Consider the following 20309-nt stretch of genomic DNA (forward strand, 5'->3'; position numbering starts at 1 on the left):
TTTTGTTCTGCTTAAAACAAAACAAACAAAACAAAACAAAACAAAACAAAACAAAACAAAACAAAACAAAACAAAACAAAACAAAACAAAACAAAACAAAACAAAACAAAACCTGCTAGATTTAAGGCCAAGACAACTAAAGGGAAAATTAAACAGACCTGTCTCAAAAGCAAACAATGTTGACGGCTGGTCCTTTGCATTACATCAAGGACATTGACTATGGCTCCCCACCACACACAGTTTCATGATGGAGACTCTCCCTTAGCCCCGATGAAGCCACACCACTCACTCTTCTAAATTAAGCAAACAAAAATAAGACCCAGAATTGAATAATTGCTTCTGTTTGCAGCTACTGGGGAGATTTTTATTTTTTTTGGGGGGGGGAATCATTCAAGTTACTTGTGCAATGTATAAGTGCAATTGTGAGGAAAACATGTTGGGTGTATGAAACCGTTAACCTGTCAGATTTCAGAGTCCTTATCTTTGCTAGACTTACACGTTCTTCTGTGACTTATCAATGGTGCAATTCTTCCAGCTGTGTCAAAGCTATGGGCGTGAACAATGTTTTCACACAATTTTATCCTTTAAAAAAAAAAGAAAACTAAAAAAATAAGCAAAGTAGTAAATCAATTATCAGTGTTAAAATGCTTTAATGAGAAAAAAAGAGAAAAATCAAATGGAAGTTTTCAAAGGCTTTTATTAATTTTATTTTATTTTATTCTGTCCGCCTTCTAGAAAAAAACTTTTAAAATTTATTTTTTTGATCTCTTAAAGCAAACAAGATCAAGTCTCTTTTTCCTGTCAATAATCGTATTAAAAAGGGTGAATATACTACCTGAAATTTGTGCATGTTACATTGTAGTTGTAACCTTTTCTAATTCAGGAAGAATAAGAGATGGTTGTGATTGTGCAGTGTATCAATAAAGTTTGACGAAATTTGTACCTTTGGGGAAATTTTATACAAGGCTATATTTTATTCCATACTTGCACACACCCCAAAATACATAAGGCGATACTCAACATTCATCACACCCAGTAGCGTGACTTGAGTAACTGAAGTCCATTGATTTTTAATTTTTTTAGGGGTCCTACTCTGAGTAGGACCTGGTTGGGTATCACCATTATTATTTTATTTTCATTTATTTAACATAAATATATGGACAGGGCCAGGTTGGGGAAGGCATAATGAAAAGGGTGGGGAGAGCCTTGGGAACAGAACCCTTGCCTTTGAAGTCCTGGGTGGGGAGAATGAAGCCCAGAAATCTGTCAGTTGTGCTTTACCTAGGCAGTCCTCTTAAGTGATGGACAATTCCTGCCCAGAAATCCTCCTGCCTCCATTTGTCCCTTTAGGGGCTCTTGGTACATGTCCCCACTTCTGCTCTTTTCTTAATTATTATTTGTAGTATTTATTTATTGCCTTTATAGACCACCCCCCCCCCCAAAGAGCTCAAGGTGGCATACATGGTTCTTCCCCCTCCTCGTTTAATCCTCAAAACAATCCTGCCAGGTAGGTTTATGCTGACAGGCAGTGACTTGCCCGAGGTCACCCAGTGAGCCGAATGGGGATTTGAACCCTGGTCTCCAAGGTCCCAGTACACCACAAGGTGGCAGCTGCAGCCTTAAACCACATGTGGTCTCTGCTACAGTAACAAGAACTGAACATTTCCACACATGAAAAAGGAGGGAAGGGAAGTGCACATCAGCCAGAAAATAAGAGCATATGTGGTATAATAAACTTATTTAGGATCCCCATATTCTGGGAACCCTCCTCTCTGATCAACTGTCCTCTAAATGCCTTTGTAGGTATATCCATTGACCTGTTTACCACAGAAAACACACAATTTCCCCCCCATCTCTCTTCACCCCTAGAGGAATGGCTCATCATCCCATTTTCCACAGCCTTATTTCACTCTTCTCATCATTCATCACTGACAAAACACTATTTCCCTATCACTCAGCACACCAACAAGCCACACATGTGCGCATACAGAGGCTCTCCATCTTTTCCCATTCATCTCCACTCACACATCCATCAATACGTTCTACCAAACACAACCATCCTCACCATCATAGGCTTCCATCGCTTCTGACAATCCAAACCCAGTGTGATTTAGACTCAGCTCATGCCACTTTTATGAAAATGCTTCAGCGTAATGAACTCTTTCCTTTTATCTCTCCTCCGGCATGGGAAAGCTGTATGTAGCTAGTCTACAAATACACCAGTTAAACAGAGCTGATAAAGAAAAGGTATTGTGTCCAACATGTTATTATCATTTTTTTTTAAAAAAGAACCTCTGTAAAAAAACCAAACAAAAACACCAGAAATGCTTCCAGAAATGTAAAACCATTAAAGATGTTTCTGTCTCTAATAAGAAGTATCAAAGGCAGAGGGGAAAATCAAGCTGCTGGGGGCAGGGAGAAAATTAAAGGAGATCAAAGAGGAACATGTGCTCAACTCCTTTCTACTAGCCTTATCTAATTTGGCCATTAGGATATATTTTGGGGCTGTTACGAAACCAGCTACAATTACGGTATTTGCCTTACCCTTGATTTGAATTGTGCAGCAGGGAAAGGAGATTCTAAGCAGGAGCCAGGGCTGTAAGACAACCTTCCCTTATGACTCGGGGTACTTCCTACAGATGGCACAAAGGCTGGTAACCTGAGTGTGTCCCGACCTTTGGAAGTGAGCCACAGAGGCACAGTAACTCACTGAATATTGCTTCCTAGTGTACATATATAATTAGGACTTTTGCTATCTACAGCTTCTCTGTATTTTTAAAAAGCCATTCTAAATGGAGAAAGGATGCAGGCACGATGAGAAATAAGAAGAAAATGGGGCAATGGATATCAATAGCCTGTGTGCTTGTGTGTGCACATGTATGCATGCATTAGGAGTATGCACTGACCACATGATTTACTTTGGAGTATGACTTCGCATTTTGGAAAACACCCTGCCATGGTTTAAGACACATTCATAGGTCACCCGATTCAGCTTGGGGAAATATATATCTAAGTATAATAATAATAATAATAAATTTTATTTATATCCCGCCCTCCCCACCCGAAGCCGGGCTCAGGGTGGCTAACAACAATAAAATAGTACAACATTCTAAAATAATTTCATTATAAAATTAATTCAAATCAAATTGATGACAACCATTAGGCTAAAGTTCTGTGAAGATTGCCAAAGGAGGGAGTCAGGCTGGTGGAACAGCTCTGTCTTGCAGGCCCTGTGGAAAGATGTCAAGTCCCGCAGGTCCCTAGTCTCTTGTAACAGAGCGTTCCACCAGATTGAAGCCACAGCCGAAAAAGCCCTGGCTCTGGTTGAGGCCAGCCTAACCTCCCTGTGGCCTGGGACCTTCAGGAAGTTTTTGTTTGAAGACCGTAAGTTCCTCTGTGGGACATACCAGGAGAGGAGATCTCGTAGGTACGAGGGTCCTAGGCCGTATAGGGCTTTAAAGGTTAAAACCAGCACCTTAAACCTGATCCTGTACCCCACCGGTAGCCAGTGCAGCTGGTATAGCACCATATTGCAATCACTTTATTTTTGATAGAAGTAGATAAAACTTGCAGGCACAACAGCCCCTCCAGAGCGGGTAACGCCTGCAAAATTAGAGGCCCAGAGGCTTTTGTGTTGGTCAACATTAAGAGTTAGATTTTTAAAAGGAAACTTCTATAACTCCCCTCTCCTCAGTGTTGGGGCAGGACTGGGTGAGTTTTACTGGCAGAGCTACCTCTTCTGAATAAATCCTGCCAAATTTTAGACTGAGAGCCGATGTGATGAATAGGATGGCCTTTACAGTAGTAGTAGTAATAATAATAAAAAGGAATACACTGCTAGACTCATGACAAGAAGTGGGACTAGCACAGCCTCATTCATTTTTTTCCGTAAATTGGTGTGCAACGTAGCCCTCATCTTGCAAGTATCACAATGATGAGGAGGAAGTGTTGTCCCAGGTAATTATTTGGTGAAGAATACAGTGGCTCATATTTGGAGGATATTATCCAAAGTGGCCTTTTTTCTCAAGAGCTGAGAGGGTGGGGGTAATTCGGAAACTTTCTCCAGGAGAAAAGTAACCCAGCAGCACACCTTCTGATAAATTTCAGCTCAGCTTGGCATCCACCACAAGTTCTGGTCCCCATCTTCCCCCTCCCCTTTCCCAATTTCATGGTAGTGACTTTCTGAGCTGCAGGGAAGAACCTGTTCTCCTCCTGAGCAGCCTGGTCATGGCAATCGAGCAGATGGACTGTGACATTTTCACTATTGTATTGCAAGGGCTCAGGCCATTAATCAGAGGGTGACATGGGAATCACAAGGGAAATGAGGGGGCCCAGGCGTAATTCGCTGCCATTTACCTGTGAGGTTCCTAGCACAGCCCCTACTTTGCTGCAGGCAATAAGCAGTTGCTGTGCCTAATAACTTTCTACACATGACCCATCAGCCACCGGGGCCAAGAGTCCCTCCCTTGACCACTGAATGTTGCTTGAACCTGGCAATGGTGGCCAGATTTTCCTTGAGCCCCATCTTCAAGGAAACATGTGTTTTGTTTGGTGTAATGCAAAACACTTTTAAAAATGCAATAATATGTTGTAACAAATAAAAGAATACTTGTGAAGCACAACCCCGGTGGCGGGGGGGGGGGGGGAGGAGACACAACTGTGCAATGCTACAAGGTGATGCTCAGACTAAGTTTGTATATGAGGTACTGGTGGAGAATCTTTTTCAGCTTAGGGGCTGCATTCCCTTCCAGGCAACTTTGAGGGCCACATGGCAATGGTGGGCAGGGCCAGAGGAAAAAGTGTGTGGGGTAACATACATAAATGCTACCTATATACAGTAAGGTCATTTACTACACACAGTGATACATTAGGGCTTATGAGGGATGTGGATTGGAGGAAAGCATTGTGGCTGAGGAGGTGTGGCCTATGGGGAGTCCCAGGGGCCAGACTTAAAGGTCAGGAGGGCCACCTTTGACCGCCAGGTCCATAGGTGCCAACTCTAAGGGCTGAGGTTCCTTTACCCCCCCTTAATAAAAAAAATGAAGGGACTGCTCCTCAAAAAAAGTTGATACTCATTGCCATTCAAATGGTGTGCACACTGTGATCAATTATGTGGGGCGGGACTTACTTTGGCCCCTCCAATATTTTTTTTCAGATTGGCACCCTTACCCAGGTCTTAGGTTGTGACCAAAGTCTTAAGAACTCAAACATACCGGTAACTTCTGTGGTAGAGCTCTAAGGAAACATTTACATGGAAAACAATTCACTTAAAAAAGAAGAAGTGTACATGCAACAACTGTGAAGCAAAGGATACTGTGGCCAGCTTGTTGCTGATAGCCAAAACATTAAATTAAGAAATACAGTTGCATGTAAAAAGCAGGTCTATGTGGAATGCACACGTTTGAGAAATGTTGCTCATCCGATCTCTGATCGGTGACTGCAAATCCAGTAAGATGTTTCACCTTCCCTTGGAATATCCCACTTGGGATACTTTGGCAACATCTCTTCAATAAGAAGTGTGAAGCTGCTGGCATTTCCATTTGTCAAGTTTTGGCTCCCAATCAAAGATGGCATTCCTTAGATCTTGGGGAGGGGAGTACATCTCATGCCTACTAAGAATGAACTTAAATGCACATATTATAATGTTTGGAGGCTGTGCCTTGCCTATCTTGAATGGCAAAGCTTGTTTTGAACTAGAAAAGAAAGGACAAACCCAGAGTGTGGCTTGGCTCCTAAAACAAATGAACAAAAGCAAAGTTTGCTTTCCCCCCTTCACATATGCACCCCAAAAAAACTCTCTGTTGTGGGTGAAAGGTAGCATCCTGATCAAGGTGGAACAAGGTGTGTGTGGAGTAGGCTGGTCAGTTACGCATGGCTTAAAAAGAGGATTTGCATCACTAAAAAAGAGGACATGGATTTGCATAACATTTGCACGTGGTACTTTGTATGCATAGGCATACATTTAGAAATAATAACTAACATTTAAATTTTCCCTGTTTATGGCTCATTATCTCTAAGCAAGCTTGGCAACCAATAGAGAATGCCTTCAAATAGATGACTGTACTCCAAAAGCCCTTCAAAGTAGAGGACTCTCCTCTGTTAAGCAGGATACATGGCCAGTCTAGGTTGGAGGTGAAGGGGACAGGAAACCGGTTTTTCCCCTTAACATCTAAATTTTTATGATGCCAAGTGTCAGGGGCTCAGGAGCAGAGGCACAGGAGAGGGAGGAAATGGAGAGCGAGGGGGAGGAATCCGAGGGGAGCGTAGGCGGTGACAGTGGTCATAGGGATTCCACGAGCCTCTCCAGCGAATCGGAAGATTCACAGAAGGGAGCGCCGATGACCAGGGCAAGGGGGGTGCCAAGGGGGAAACCCCAGAAGGAAGGGGCCAGCGGGGAATCTCAGAGCAGCAGTTGGAAATCAGGACCAGCTTCCCCACCAGAGCACAGTGGGGGGGAGGAGTCCCAGGAATCAGGACCAGTGTTCTCACCACCAGCGAGAGGAGTTGAGTCAGGATTGACCACGCCTCCATCGGAGAGCGGGGAAACGGTCAAGAGGAAGGTTACCGGCTGGGCGCGCGCGCCAAGTTCAAATGTACAGGCGAGCGGCACAGCAGGTAGCCCGGATAGGGAGCCAGGTCCTAAAGCCCGCCGGAAGGAGGGGCAAGACTCAGGGGGGTCAGCGTCAGAAGAGTCCAGAAAGGAGGAAACCCCAGGGGGCAGAAGGACCCAGAGGAGGAAAGAACAACGGAAGAGGTGGAGTAAGGCTAGAGTCTTAAACTGGTGTCTAGGAGGCGGAGACTCAGATGGAGCTTCGCCGGTCTGAGCTCTAAGACGTAGAGTTGCACGCTGCGATTTGGAAATGGAAACTAATCTTCAATAAAGACTTTTATACGTTATTGCTGGTTAGCGTTGGTCCTCTGTGAGGTGGGACCTGGAGGCAACTCTGACAGTAAGCTCCATCTCTGAAAAAATAAAACCTCGCAACGTGAGTGGACGCAGCGAGGGGGCAAAGGTTGGTGCTTCGCGAGCTCACGAAGACAGGACAAGATGACTACCAAACAGCAAATAACAGACCTGCAAAACGCAGTGGCACGACTTAATTCGGAAATACGGGCATCCAGGAAGAGGGAAGAAGAATCCGCTGCTGCCTGCAAAGATCTGCAAATCAGGTTGGAAATATTGGCTAAACAGGGGGCGCCGGGAACCAGACCAGAGGGGATTGGGCTGGGAAAGAGAGGAGGCAGCTTTGTGTCGCATTTCGATGGGAATCTGCAGCAGTATCCTAACTTCAGAGCAGACGTGGTTTTTGCCCTAGAATTGCTGGAGAAGGATTTTAGAGATGAGCAGGAGAAAGTAGGCTTCATACTAACGCATCTCCACGGAGACGCTAAAGTGTGGCTGCGGAATCTGTACCGAGATAAAGACCCAGCCCTCCAAAATGTGAAAGCCTTCCTTAAGGCGATGGATGCGTGCTTTTTATCAGAGATTGATGTAGATATCGCCAGAAAAGAAGTACATGGACTAAAACAAAGCAGAGCCACTGTAAGGCAATATCACTCCCGCTTTTTTGCATTGGTCAATGCACTGGGATGGGAGAAAGATTCAGCTGCCGTGAGGGACCTGTTCTGGGAGGGGTTGAAGGGGGCTGTGAAAGACGAAATTGCGAGGGGGGAGAGACCCCAGACCACTAAAGACGTGATCCAGAGAGCGCTGACGATTGGGGTGAGGCTGGAGGAACGTTCCTGGAGCAAGGACGAAGGGCGTTGGGGACGCACACCAGCAAGAGCACCTCCTTTCTTTCCCAGGGACACAGCGCGCGCTCAATCCACACCTCCGCTGGGAGGGGGAGAGGAGCCGATGGAGATAGGTGGTGCCAAGGCTCAGTCAGCAGCCAGAGCCCTAACGCCGGGAGCAGTCAAACCGAAGCCTCCTAGAGGGAACAGGAAGTGTTACATCTGCGACAGTGCTCAGCACATGGCAAAAGAGTGTCCCCAGAGGATTCACAAGGACACTGCAGCCTCAGCAACAGTTACAGAAGTAGTTCAGCAAAGTGAACCACAGCAGGGAAACGACGAAGTCTGGCTGGAAGTGGAGCCACTGGGGCCCAGCCAGATGAGTCAGTGAAGCAGTCCCCAGGGATCTTACAGCCCACAGACCCCCTCCCACCCAAACCAGTGGTGCAGCTCACCGCAGCGCTCCAGCTTCCCAATGGGCTCACCATGGAAGTCCCTATTACCATTGACTCTGGCAGCAATGCAGACTTTATAGGAGTGGATTTTCTCAAGCAACATAACGTAGCGCTCCTACCGGCCACGATGCCCCTGAACGTCGTCACGGTAGACGGCAGAGAGCTACTGGGAGGACAAGTGCTGCAGCAAACACCGCCAATGGTGATGCGAATTGGAAATCACCGCAAAGTCATCAGCTTCAACGTCACCCACCTGTCGGACACGCCCATAGTGTTAGGCATGAGTTGGCTGGACAGGCACAGCCCGGCATTAGCATGGTACCAGCGTCAACTGACCTTCTGCTCCTCCTACTGCGCAGAACACTGCATCCTCGCTAACCAAGAAGATGAGGGGCACGAGGATGGACCACAGCTACACTTAGGCATGTTGCAAGCGGTACCCAACAAGTACAAAGAGTTTTTGGAGGTCTTCTGCGAGAAGGAAGCGGACAAGCTGCCTCCCCACAGGCCATACGACTGCAAGATTGACCTCCTGCCGGGGGCGACGCTGCCGACGGGGAAACTGTATTCCATGTCTGAGGATGAATTGCAGGAACTCAGGGAGTTCATAGATCACAACTTGAAGCGGGGATTCATTTGAGAATCCAAAGCAGTGGGGGGCAGTCCCATGTTTTTTGTGAAGAAGCGGGACATGCCCCAAAAGAGGCTTGTAGTTGATTACAGAAATTTGAATTCGAAAACCAAGCCCACAGCCTTCCCCATGCCCAGGATCGATGACCTGCTGGCGACGGTGAGGAAGGGTCGCATCTTTACCAAGTTGGATCTACGCGGAGCGTACAATCTCATACGCGTGCGGGAGGGCGACGAGTGGAAGACAGCCATGTTTACGCCGCTAGGCACCTATGAATATAGAGTTATGCCTTTTGGATTACAAAATGGTTCCCACTGTTTTCAAGCCTTCATGCACCACGTCTTAGCGGGTCTCCTCTACAAGAAGTGTGTCTGCTTCCTGGACGACATCCTGATCTTCTCGGAGTCGCAGGAGGCCCACGAGAGAGATGTCAAGGAAGTCCTGCAGAGGCTGAGAGAGCACAGGCTTTATGCCAAGCTGGAGAAGTGTCAGTTCGACGTGACGGAGGTGGATTTCCTGGGCTACAAGCTGTCCGACAAGGGACTCGCCATGGACAGCGCCAAGGTCCGCTCGGTGCTGGACTGGAAGAGCCCGCGCAATCGGAAGGAGGTCCAGAAGTTTGTCGGCTTTGCCAACTTTTACCGCAAGTTTATCAAGGGTTTCGCTATGAAGACGGCGGCCATCACCGACACCCTCAGCTCCAAGAAGAAGAAGTTCATCTGGACAGAGCAGGCGGAGCAGTCCTTTCAGAAGCTCAAGCGTCTCTTCGCGTCCGAAGAACAACTACTACATGTGAACCCCAGCAAACCCATGAGGGTTGAGACGGACGCCTCAGACAGAGCCGTGGGGCGGTCCTGTTGCAGCGAGACCACCAAGGGGACTGGAGGCCGTGCGCTTTCTACTCCAGGAAACTCAGCAAGTCGGAGCAGAACTACACCATCTGGGACAGAGAGTTGCTGGCCATTCATGCAGCATTCAAGGCGTGGCGGCACTTCCTCATCGGAGCCAAACACACAGTGCAGGTCCGCACGGACCATAAGAACTTGGAGTACTGGCGCACGGCGAGGTTCCTAAACCAGAGACACATCCGCTGGGCGGAGTTCTTTGCAGATTTCGACTTCAGGATAGAATACATCCCGGGAGACAACAACATCATGGCGGATGCGCTATCCAGGAAACCGCAGTATCTCGAGGAAGAGGCACCGGCGGCGGCCAAGCACATTTTCGCACCGAAAGCGTGGGCATGCGCCTCAGCTACGGTGGACCTGGACGCAGTACGTCGCGCGCTGCAGACGGACTCCTTCGCACGAGCCAAGATGGAGGAGGTGCGCAGCGGCACAGCGAAGGACGACGAGTTCCAGATATGTGACGGACTGCTCATCCGCAAAGGGGCCCTCTACGTGCCGGGAGACGACCTCCGCGCGAGAGTACTGCAACAGTTACACGACGCGCCCAGCGCTGGGCACTTCGGCAAAGAGAAGACGGTGGAATTAGTAGCCAGAGACTTTTGGTGGCCCAAGATGCGGGGAGAAGTCGCGGATTACATCAATAGGTGCGACACCTGCCAAAGGGCCAAGCCAGTACACAGGCCGCCGGCGGGACTGTTGGAACCGCTACAGATACCGCTCGAACCGTGGGAGAGGGTGGCCCTGGACTTTGTCACTGATCTGCCCAGCTCGAGGGGCAAAACAGCAGTACTCGTGGTAGTGGACTTGTTCACCAAGATGGCCCACTTCATTCCTTGTGCGAAGGTGGCCACAGCGGAGCAGACCGCCAAGCTGTTCATAGACCACGTATTCAAGGTGCACGGCCTACCACAGTCTATCCTGTCCGACCGGGGGCGCCAGTTCATCTCCAGCTTCTGGCAGAAGCTGATGGGCATCCTGAACGTCAAGGTCAGCCTAGCGTCGGCAAGACACCCACAGACCAACGGACAAGCGGAGAGGGTCAACGCCATCATACAGCAGTACCTGAGATGCTACGCGAACCAGCAACCCTCGACCTGGGTGGACTACCTACCGCTGGCCGAGTTTGCCTACAACAACACGAAACACGTGTCCACGGGGGTGACACCGTTTTTCGCCAACAATGGGCGGCATCCCAGAACCTTCCCGGGTTTAGAGAAAGTGAGGGAGGGGGAGCCGCAGGGAGCAGAGGCCTTGGCAGCAGAGTTACAGGAGGTCCACGAGCAACTCCGAAGGCAGTTAGAGCTAGCTAAACACGCATACAAAATGCAAGCGGACAGACACAGGAGAGTTGGGGAGGACATCCGGGTGGGAGACTGGGTCTGGTTAGCAGCCCAGGCAGTCCCGGCCAGATCGTTGGCCAAGAAGAAGCTCGGACACAAGCAGCTAGGGCCGTACCAAGTCGAGGCGCAGATCAACCCAGTGGCCTTCCGGTTGACACTCCCGGAGGGATCCAGAATGCACCCGGTCTTTCATAGATTGGTGCTCACGCCCTACAAGGCACCTCACAGGTTCCAGGCGCCAGGGACAGCTCCTAGCCCGCTCAGAGACGCACCCACGAAGGGGGGCTCGCCGAGGGCGGAGCCGCTCAACGAGGTCACGGAGATTTTGGACTCGAGATGGGGGGAAGAGGGGGTTGAATATCTCCTCGCCAGGGAAGGTACCCCGGCCAGCGCCAACAGCTGGGTACCGTACTATGCGGTGGAGGAGCACTACCTCAAAGACGAGTTCCACGCACTGTTCCCACACAGGCCCATGCCGGCAGATTATTTCGACGAATATCTTTTCACACCCACACTCTCAGCCAGCACGTTTCAGGGGTTCTCTTCAGCTGAGGACATGACGCTAGAGACTAGCTCTCCAGAGGGATCGCTCTCGGGGTTTGGCACAGGGGGCTCCTATTGGTGGGAGGATCAACCTGAAGTGGGGTGGCGCAGAGAACTGCCGAGAGGGCCATTGCATGCAGCATCACCCCAGGCGACAGGGGAAGAGGGGGTCATGGGCAAGTTGGGGGAAGATCCCGGGTTCGACCACACCGCCCAGGAGATGGACGCAGAGGAGATCGCCGTCGACGAGACCATGGAGGACTTCCCGGACTTATCCAGCTGGCTGCACGCCACGGGGGACGAACTGTATCCTGCGCTCACCCCCACAACACTGGAGCACCCAGAACCCGCACCTGAAGAGGGGGAGGGGGGAAGGGGGGCTTCGAGGGGGGGATGGATGTCAGGGGCTCAGGAGCAGAGGCACAGGAGAGGGAGGAAATGGAGAGCGAGGGGGAGGAATCCGAGGGGAGCGTAGGCGGTGACAGTGGTCAGAGGGATTCCACGAGCCTCTCCAGCGAATCGGAAGATTCACAGAAGGGAGCGCCGATGACCAGGGCAAGGGGGGTGCCAAGGGGGGTGCCAAGGGGGAAACCCCAGAAGGAAGGGGCCAGCGGGGACTCCCAGAGCAGCAGTTGGAAATCAGGACCAGCTTCCCCACCAGAGCGCAGTGGGGGGGAGGAGTCCCAGGAATCGGGACCAGTGTTCTCACCACCAGCGAGAGGAGATGAGTCAGGATTGACCACGCCTCCATCGGAGAGCGGGGAAACGGTCAAGAGGAAGGTTACCGGCTGGGCGCGCGCGCCAAGTTCAAATGTACAGGCGAGCGGCACAGCAGGTAGCCCGGATAGGGAGCCAGGTCCTAAAGCCCGCCGGAAGGAGGGGCAAGACTCAGGGGGGTCAGCGTCAGAAGAGTCCAGAAAGGAGGAAACCCCAGGGGGCAGAAGGACCCAGAGGAGGAAAGAACAACGGAAGAGGTGGAGTAAGGCTAGAGTCTTAAACTGGTGTCTAGGAGGCGGAGACTCAGATGGAGCTTCGCCGGTCTAAGCTCTAAGACGTAGAGTTGCACGCTGCGATTTGGAAATGGAAACTAATCTTCAGTAAAGACTTTTATACGTTATTGCTGGTTAGCGTTGGTCCTCTGTGAGCTGGGACCTGGAGGCAACTCTGACACCAAGTATTCCCTTAAATTGAAGGAGCCCAACCCCTGTTGGTTTTCAAAACCAGGAAGTGAGTAAATCAGTCAACATATGAGGAAAGTCACAGTGGTAGTGCATCTTCTTTGCATGGAAAGGGTCCCAGGTTCAATCATTGACATGACCAGGTAGGGGTGGGACAGACCCCCTGCCTGAAATCCTGGCAGTCAGTGTAGACCAGATTTCTCAACCTTGGGTTCCTAGATGCATTTGGACTACAGCTCCCATCATTCCTAGCCAGCATGGCCAGTGGTAGTTCAAGAACATCTGGTAACCCAAGGTTGAGAAAGACTGATGCAGACAATACTCAACTGGATGGATAAATGGTCTGGTTCAGTACCAGGCAGCTTTCCATGTTCCTCCTTTAGTCATGCTTGGTTACAATATGGGGGATGCACATAGGCAATGCTCATTTGAGTGTTACTAGTATGCCAGAGTTCATCTGTGAGTCAAGTGAGTCCCAGCATTTATGCCCAGAAGCAAGAAAATTTCAGACACTCTGCTTGCAAACAGCACCATGGCCACCCAGTCCACACATCTGATAAAACCCAATGCAGAAAGAGGTGGGGGGAAATCAGCGGCATCAATGTGGGGCCTCCTGAAATGCAGTTAGGAGAGCTTCCTCCAGGCACAGTGTCTTGAAAATTTACTTCTCTTCTGAAGTCCAAATAGGGACTAAAAAAACCCAGTTGGTGCTATTGATTTCCCGTCTTCCAAACACATGTGCCACCTTAATTGTGATTTGTGTGATAGTTCAGGGGCTGAAAGCTTTCGCTTATCTCAACCTGGTTAAACAACTTTAAATAATAACAGGTCAATATATCTGTCCATTGGCCCAGCACACCTGCCCTCCAGCTTCAGCGGAGGGACAGCTTTAATCTGCCAAAGCTTGAGTCTTACTTACAGGGAAGACGCAACAGAACAGTTACAAGCCTCCGAGGCTGCTCCCTCACTCCTGGAGGCTTGCAGGAGTCAGAATCTGAGTTCCCTCAACCCACCAGAGATGACCTGCACTCAGAAGTAACTGGAAACAGATGATAGACCAGAGCCTCTGTCAACTACAGTGAGCTCCTAAGAGAAGAATTGTAGCAACTCACTTCAAAATACACACTCCAAATCCATCTCCACCCAACTAGCAAAGGAAAGATTCAAGATGGTGCAGTCACTGAGAGTGGGGAGAAGACAGTGATACCACGGGTGCTAACCAATAGACTCCCATGACACAGTTAAGTACGAGTGTGGGGACGGAGATGGAGCAAGGAAAGATTACTTCCTTTCCTCAGCAAACACCCAACAACCTCCACTTCCCCATACCCCTGCCAAACCTTGCATGCCTTTGTTACTGAAGAAGAGAGAAGGAAGGCAATTCCATGACATTTGAAGGGTGACTTTTCAAAATGTTATGTCGTGGCTATGCCAAAGCTACACAAGAGCTGCACATGTCCCTTACTTAAATCCAAAATTATTTAGTGGATTTAACACAATTAAATGCTGTAGGTTAAGAGTAGAGCATCTGCTTTGCATGCGGAAGGTCCCAGGTTTGATCTTTCACATTCTCCAGGTGTCTCCTGTCTGAAATCAGCTGCCAGTCACTGTACAGAATACCAAGCTTGATGGACCAAGGGACTGATTCAGTGTAAGGCAGCATCCTATGATCCTAAGCATTAGAAGAGACTCCGCCACACACACCCAATTTGCCAGGATTGCACCCAGACAGGCACACTCCTCTAATCCCCCCCCCCCAACTTTTGGAGAGGGGTTATTTGAGGCAGTTCAGAGCATTTTCATTACCTGTTTAATATTGCACAAGGTGGGAGATTTCAAACACACTCTCTCTGTAATCTCCTTTCTCAACTTTAGCCAAAGGGTTTATCTTTCTTTCAGTTCCGTTCTATTGCTCCTCTTCCACCAATCAATGGCGATTTCATTAGCACACAATCACTGTCTAATTAACTCTGCATTCAATCACCACCACTAAACGGTGTGGTCAGGAGCATCAAAGCTCGAGTCTGTGCTAACCTCAGATCTTTTGAAATGAGAAGAGCTAGGGAGGAGGAGAAACCAACAAAACAAATTTGCAAGCGATTCTGGACACAGAAGAACTTAATCAATGGCCTGCTAGTGGCCTATCTAGTCCAGTATCCTGTTCTCATATTGACCACCCAGATACCTGTGGCAAACCAGCAAGCAGGACACAAGCACAAGAGCACTCTACTCCCTGAAGGTCCCAAGAACTGGTTTTCAGAAGTATTATTGCCTCTGACTATGAAGATAGGGCATAGCCATTTTGGCTTGTACCCATTGATAGCCTCATTTTCCACAAATTTGCCCACTCCTATTTTCAAGCCAACTTTTTGGTTCACTTGAAGAGGGGGACCAGGGAGCACCCCACCTAATTCAAGCACCAAGATAGGGGGAGACAGTCTATGGCAGAAGATGAGAAAAGGAGAAAGTGGTTGCCTTTTTTAAATTAATTAGAACCTCTATATATGGAGCCAGAGTAACCTCTGAAGACAGAAACTGAGAGTAAAAAGCTGAAACCCACAACCTCTTCCTTCTGGGTGACCAGAGGAGCAACCAACTGATCATGGCTGGAAAGAGAAGAGAGGATTTAATGGGCCTTTTACCTGATCCAGCAAGGTGGTTCTTATGTATTCCTAGCTGCAGCAATGCGAGCATCTCTTTGCAGCCAAAGGAGATTTATACTAAAGAGGAGGTGGCTGACATGTAATTCCAAAATCGCTTTCCGTTCTGGTGTTGTCAAAGGGAACAGTCAGAAGCAAGAGGCTTGAGTCTGCAGCCATCAATCCTGGCTTATCTACAGAGCCATGCCGTAAACCCCATTGATCATAATTTCTCCAGTTTATTTTCTCTCCATAATAATCGAGGAGCCAGAGAAAATGGCAAGAATCTCTCACTTGCACACTATCTCTCTGATACACAGAGTCAAAATGGGCAAAGGGATGCATCCACAGGACACTTAAGAGCCAGGCTCCCAGTATCAACTTCTGGGTCAGTAGCAGGGATGGAGCAGGAATCCACCAAACACAGACTCCGAAAAGACTCACCTGATCCCTTCTTGAAAGATCATGTCCTGGATGTGATCCATGGTCCACTTCAGAAACTGCAAGCTGGAGGATTCCACTGGTAGTGGGGTGGAGATTAAAAACATTGTGTAATCCTCAGACTACCTATTAAGGGCTTGTTGCTTTTGTTTTGGTCTCATTTAACTAGCAGGTTTCCAGGTGAATGGCATCTAAACTGATTGACTGATTGAAAAACATTCCAGCTGTGGCAATATACAAGTTCTGTGTGTGGTGCTCAGTATGCAGTGACTCCTCCAGACATATCTATTTGTTGCTGGCCACATTCACACCATAAACTTCAAGCGGTCTCATGCCACTTTAAACAGCCATGGCTTCCCCAAAAAAATTATGTGCAGTGTATTTCATTAAGAATGCTGAAAGGTGTTGGGATCTCCTGATTCCCCTGCCAGAACTACAAACCTCAGTGGCTTAACAGTCAATCCCTCTTCATAGGAAACTCTGTGAATTATAGCTCTGGGAGAGGGTCTCCTAACATTTCCCAGCACACTTAACAAACCACAGTTCCCAATATTATTATTATTTTGCTAGAAATCATTGTTGTTTAAAGTGGCGTCATAGTACTTTAAAGGAAGGATGTGAATATGTTCTCTGTGGTGGCATGAAGTGTGAGTCACACCATGAGCAAGCACATTTTGGAGGTGTGGGTGGGGACCCAGTGTGTGGTACACTTGCTGCTCTGACGCAGAAAGTTGAGTTGGTATTCAGGGTTCCTCCTGCGGGCTTTGCACATCTCTGTGTAATATTCCATGCTTCAGAAGCTAAGACCCTATCGTACCGCAGAGCTCTTACCTCCATCAGAAAACAAAAGCACTAACACACATTCCTATATCCCAGTTCTTTTTGATATTATGCAAATCCACAAAGTAGATCCCACAGTCCATAAGAGCCTGCAACTTGTGGCTTTCACTGCTAACTTAAGATTTGGTTTTATTAAAGAGCTAACACCATGGAGCGGTTTAGACTTCAGCGCTGGAGTATTTTCCTGCAAAGCAAATCCTGTACAGTAGTCCCTGCCTCAAGAGAAGCCAAGCGAGTCCCTAAGCTACTTTTAAATATCATTCTTTATAGAAAAGGAAGCAGTCAGACGCTTACATTCCTTTAAGGGAATTGCAATCACAATGCAACAAAAATGTGAAAAGGTCCTCTCCCCACCCCACAATGAAATATAGCTCTGGAAATGGTTACATTTATGATCCTCAGTTTTGCAGGAACCCCATTACAGGCACATAAGCACACAAAACACCAGGGCCAGCAATGCCTTGTGGTACTCAAAAACCACATGACTTTTTGCACATAGTGCTTGCAATGGCTTCATTTACATTAAGGCAAATGCAAGTTAGAATTTGAACCCCAAAATAGGGGGACGGGGAAGAGAAGGGGGTGTCAGATACTGAACTTTTGCCCCAATTCATGTTTGGAATTGACCATAGGACACATTTGCATTCAGTTCTGGGCTATCTCCCAAGGCCCACATGCCATGGGTTGTTGAGTACAGTGGTATCTCGGGTTACATATGCTTCAGGTTACATACGCTTCAGGTTACAGACTCCACTAACCCAGAAATAGTACCTCAGGTTAAGAACTTTGTTTCAGGATGAGAACAGAAATCGTGCTGCAGCGGCGCGCCGGCAGCGGGAGGCCCCATTAGCTAAAGTGGTGCTTCAGGTTAAGAACAGTTTCAGGTTAAGAATGGTCCTCCAGAACGAATTAAGTACTTAACCCGAGGTACCATTGTATAGTGATTTAATTTACTGAAATGGGGAATGCTTAAATGCATTACTGTATGTTTAATTCTGGAATGTTCCCCAGTAACTCTTGTGTGATTGGTTAACTCTGGGCACGTGGGAGGTATCTCATTTCATTCTCCATTTAGTTTTGTGTGTGAGTGAGTGACTTGACTGTAATGGTTGCATCTCCACAAACACTGAAGATGAGACCGTGTTAGATGCAATAGAGGACACGAGTGCTAATGTTTTTGTGCGAATGTATGTGACAAAGAGAAGTACAGAAGTTGATGTTCTCCCAAAGAAGTAGTAAAGAGAAGTCTGCTGGAAGGAGAATGTGGAAACCTCTCAGAAAAAACTGCATAGCCTAGCTGGATAAGGTACCGAAGAAGGCTGAGTGCAAGTACAGTAGTGCCCCGCAAGACGAACGCCTAGCAAGACGGAAAACCTGCTAGACGAAAGGGTTTTCCGTTTTGGAGACGCTTTGCAAAACGAATTTCCCTATGGGCTTGCTTCGCAAGATGAAATGTCTTGCGAGTTCCTGCGGGTTCCCCCCCCCCTTTCCCTCTTTTCCTAAGCCGCTAAGCCGCTTATCAGCTGATCCGCTGATAAGCCGCTTATCAGTTGATCCGCTAAAAGCCGCTAAACCGCTAATAGCGCTAATCCGCTAAACTGTCAATGGGCTTGCTTCGCAAGATGAAAAAACCACTATACGAAGAGCCTCACGGAACGGATTAATTTCGTCTTGCGAGGCACCACTGTACAGCATTGGAAAGAGAGAAAGACACAGTTTATTTGAACGTTTAAGAAAGAAGCTGTAATCTTCAACTAAGAAAAAATAAGCCCATGCTTGGATAGGCACGTGAATGTAAATACTTTGCATATATTATTCTTTAGCTATATGTTCTGCAAATAAAAGCTTTTTGAATATTTTAACAAGTGTTTGGACATTGCTTTAATTAAGATAGTATTGCACATAATTTGGCATCCTGGCTGCAATTTAGCTACTCTGCCAATGAGTGGGTGGGCCAGGGGCAAAAGTGGGTGGAGTAACAAATGAAAATTTGATCCTTATACAGACACACACACCCCTTGCCACTTGCACCCTGCAGTCTTATTTTCCCCTAACAAAACTGGTTCTGCCACACCAAAGAACTAGCCCAGTAACTCTGGATTAATAATAGTGTGGACTTTGGTTGGCACAGTCAAACACTATGTTATCCTAACTTGTGGTACCACCACCAGCACCTGGTATTACAGGTTGCACTTGTTTACAGTGTCACAAGTAGACCAAAAGGCAAGAATGATATCAAGAGCAGATGTTATCTGTTTGGTACAGTGACCCTGCATGACTTGTAGGAATTGGTGTGCATGCAAAGGTCATCGGGTGTCCAAGGCTGTTTACAACCATTTCTGAATCCCCTCTTTTTAAAAAATAAGCAAGAGGATGGCTTAGATTCTCTCTGAAAAGCTGTATTATCAAAGTTGACTTACTGGGAGGGGAATGACTCTAGGTGTGGCCTGAACTCAGAAAGTTGGGGGGGGGGTTGGGTAAATTAGTTACTCAGGCAATAAACTAGAAAGATCACAGTAGCTGAAAGTAGGGGCTGTTTCTCTCTCTTTCTGAAAGAGGGAGAAAATCATGCTGCTTTTCTCTCTTTAATAGGTGACCACTTTGTTTAAAAAGCATGAAATTGCCACTTTGCCTCTCCAAGGTACTGGTTACTGGGGAGAAGGTGATTATTACATCAGAAGCAATGTGACTCAACAAGCCCAGAAACGCTACTCAAAAATGATCAAGCAGGCACTTCACTGATTTCTTTGCATTTGTCAAGTTTGGGCATCTCTTAAAAAGTATACCACCAGGAGTGCTTTCCTGCAGCTATCTGAAAACCACTTTGGTCAAATCTACACATCACATTTTCTGGAGGTATACATTTTAAAATCTTGAGCGTACAGCTAAATATACCATGTGCACATTTGGAGATGCCAAAGAGCTAAGAGGGATGTCTGCGGTTCACACTTGAATGTCAGTGCAGAGGCAAGCCCAGGTTTGATGCTGCTTAATGGGTGGAGTTGCCAAACCTTCATCATATTGGGGCTACTCAAAATTGAGTCACACCAGCATGTCATATCACTCTGTGTGTATAAACTAGCTGTATTAGGATTGCTAATGTCTTTCTGGTAGGAGTCTCTCGATGTTCAAAGGCCCCACAATGGGCAGAAATTTGACAGGTTGAAATGCCTCCCTTCCAGAACTGCTGCCACATGATGTAAACAACAACAACCACCTGCAGTCCTGGTGAATATCTGTCTGCCATCTAACTGTAAATGGCACAATGATGCTAAAACAGGAAGAAAAAGCATACTGTCTTGGAAAGGATTGTCTTTGAGGGTGGTACCATGTGGCCTGAAAGCTCACTGCTTGGTGGTTGACCTGCATCAGCCAGGCCAGTCTGCTCCCTGCCATTGTGCTAACTTTGTAGGTGTAGGCACACAATTATTGAACAGGGGAGTGACAAATCAAATCTGTAATCCCTTGCCTGTACTATGAAGTCCAGCAACATGCATGTATTATTGAGGCCTGCTGACCACACACTGCTGACAGACCCAACATGCATGCTATCAAATGTAGTTGTTAGAGCATCAGATTAGGAACTGGGAGATCAGGGTT

The sequence above is a fragment of the Podarcis erhardii genome, assembly GCF_964252035.2.
Source record: "Podarcis erhardii genome assembly, chromosome: 16".
NCBI classification, from domain to species: domain Eukaryota; kingdom Metazoa; phylum Chordata; class Lepidosauria; order Squamata; family Lacertidae; genus Podarcis; species Podarcis erhardii.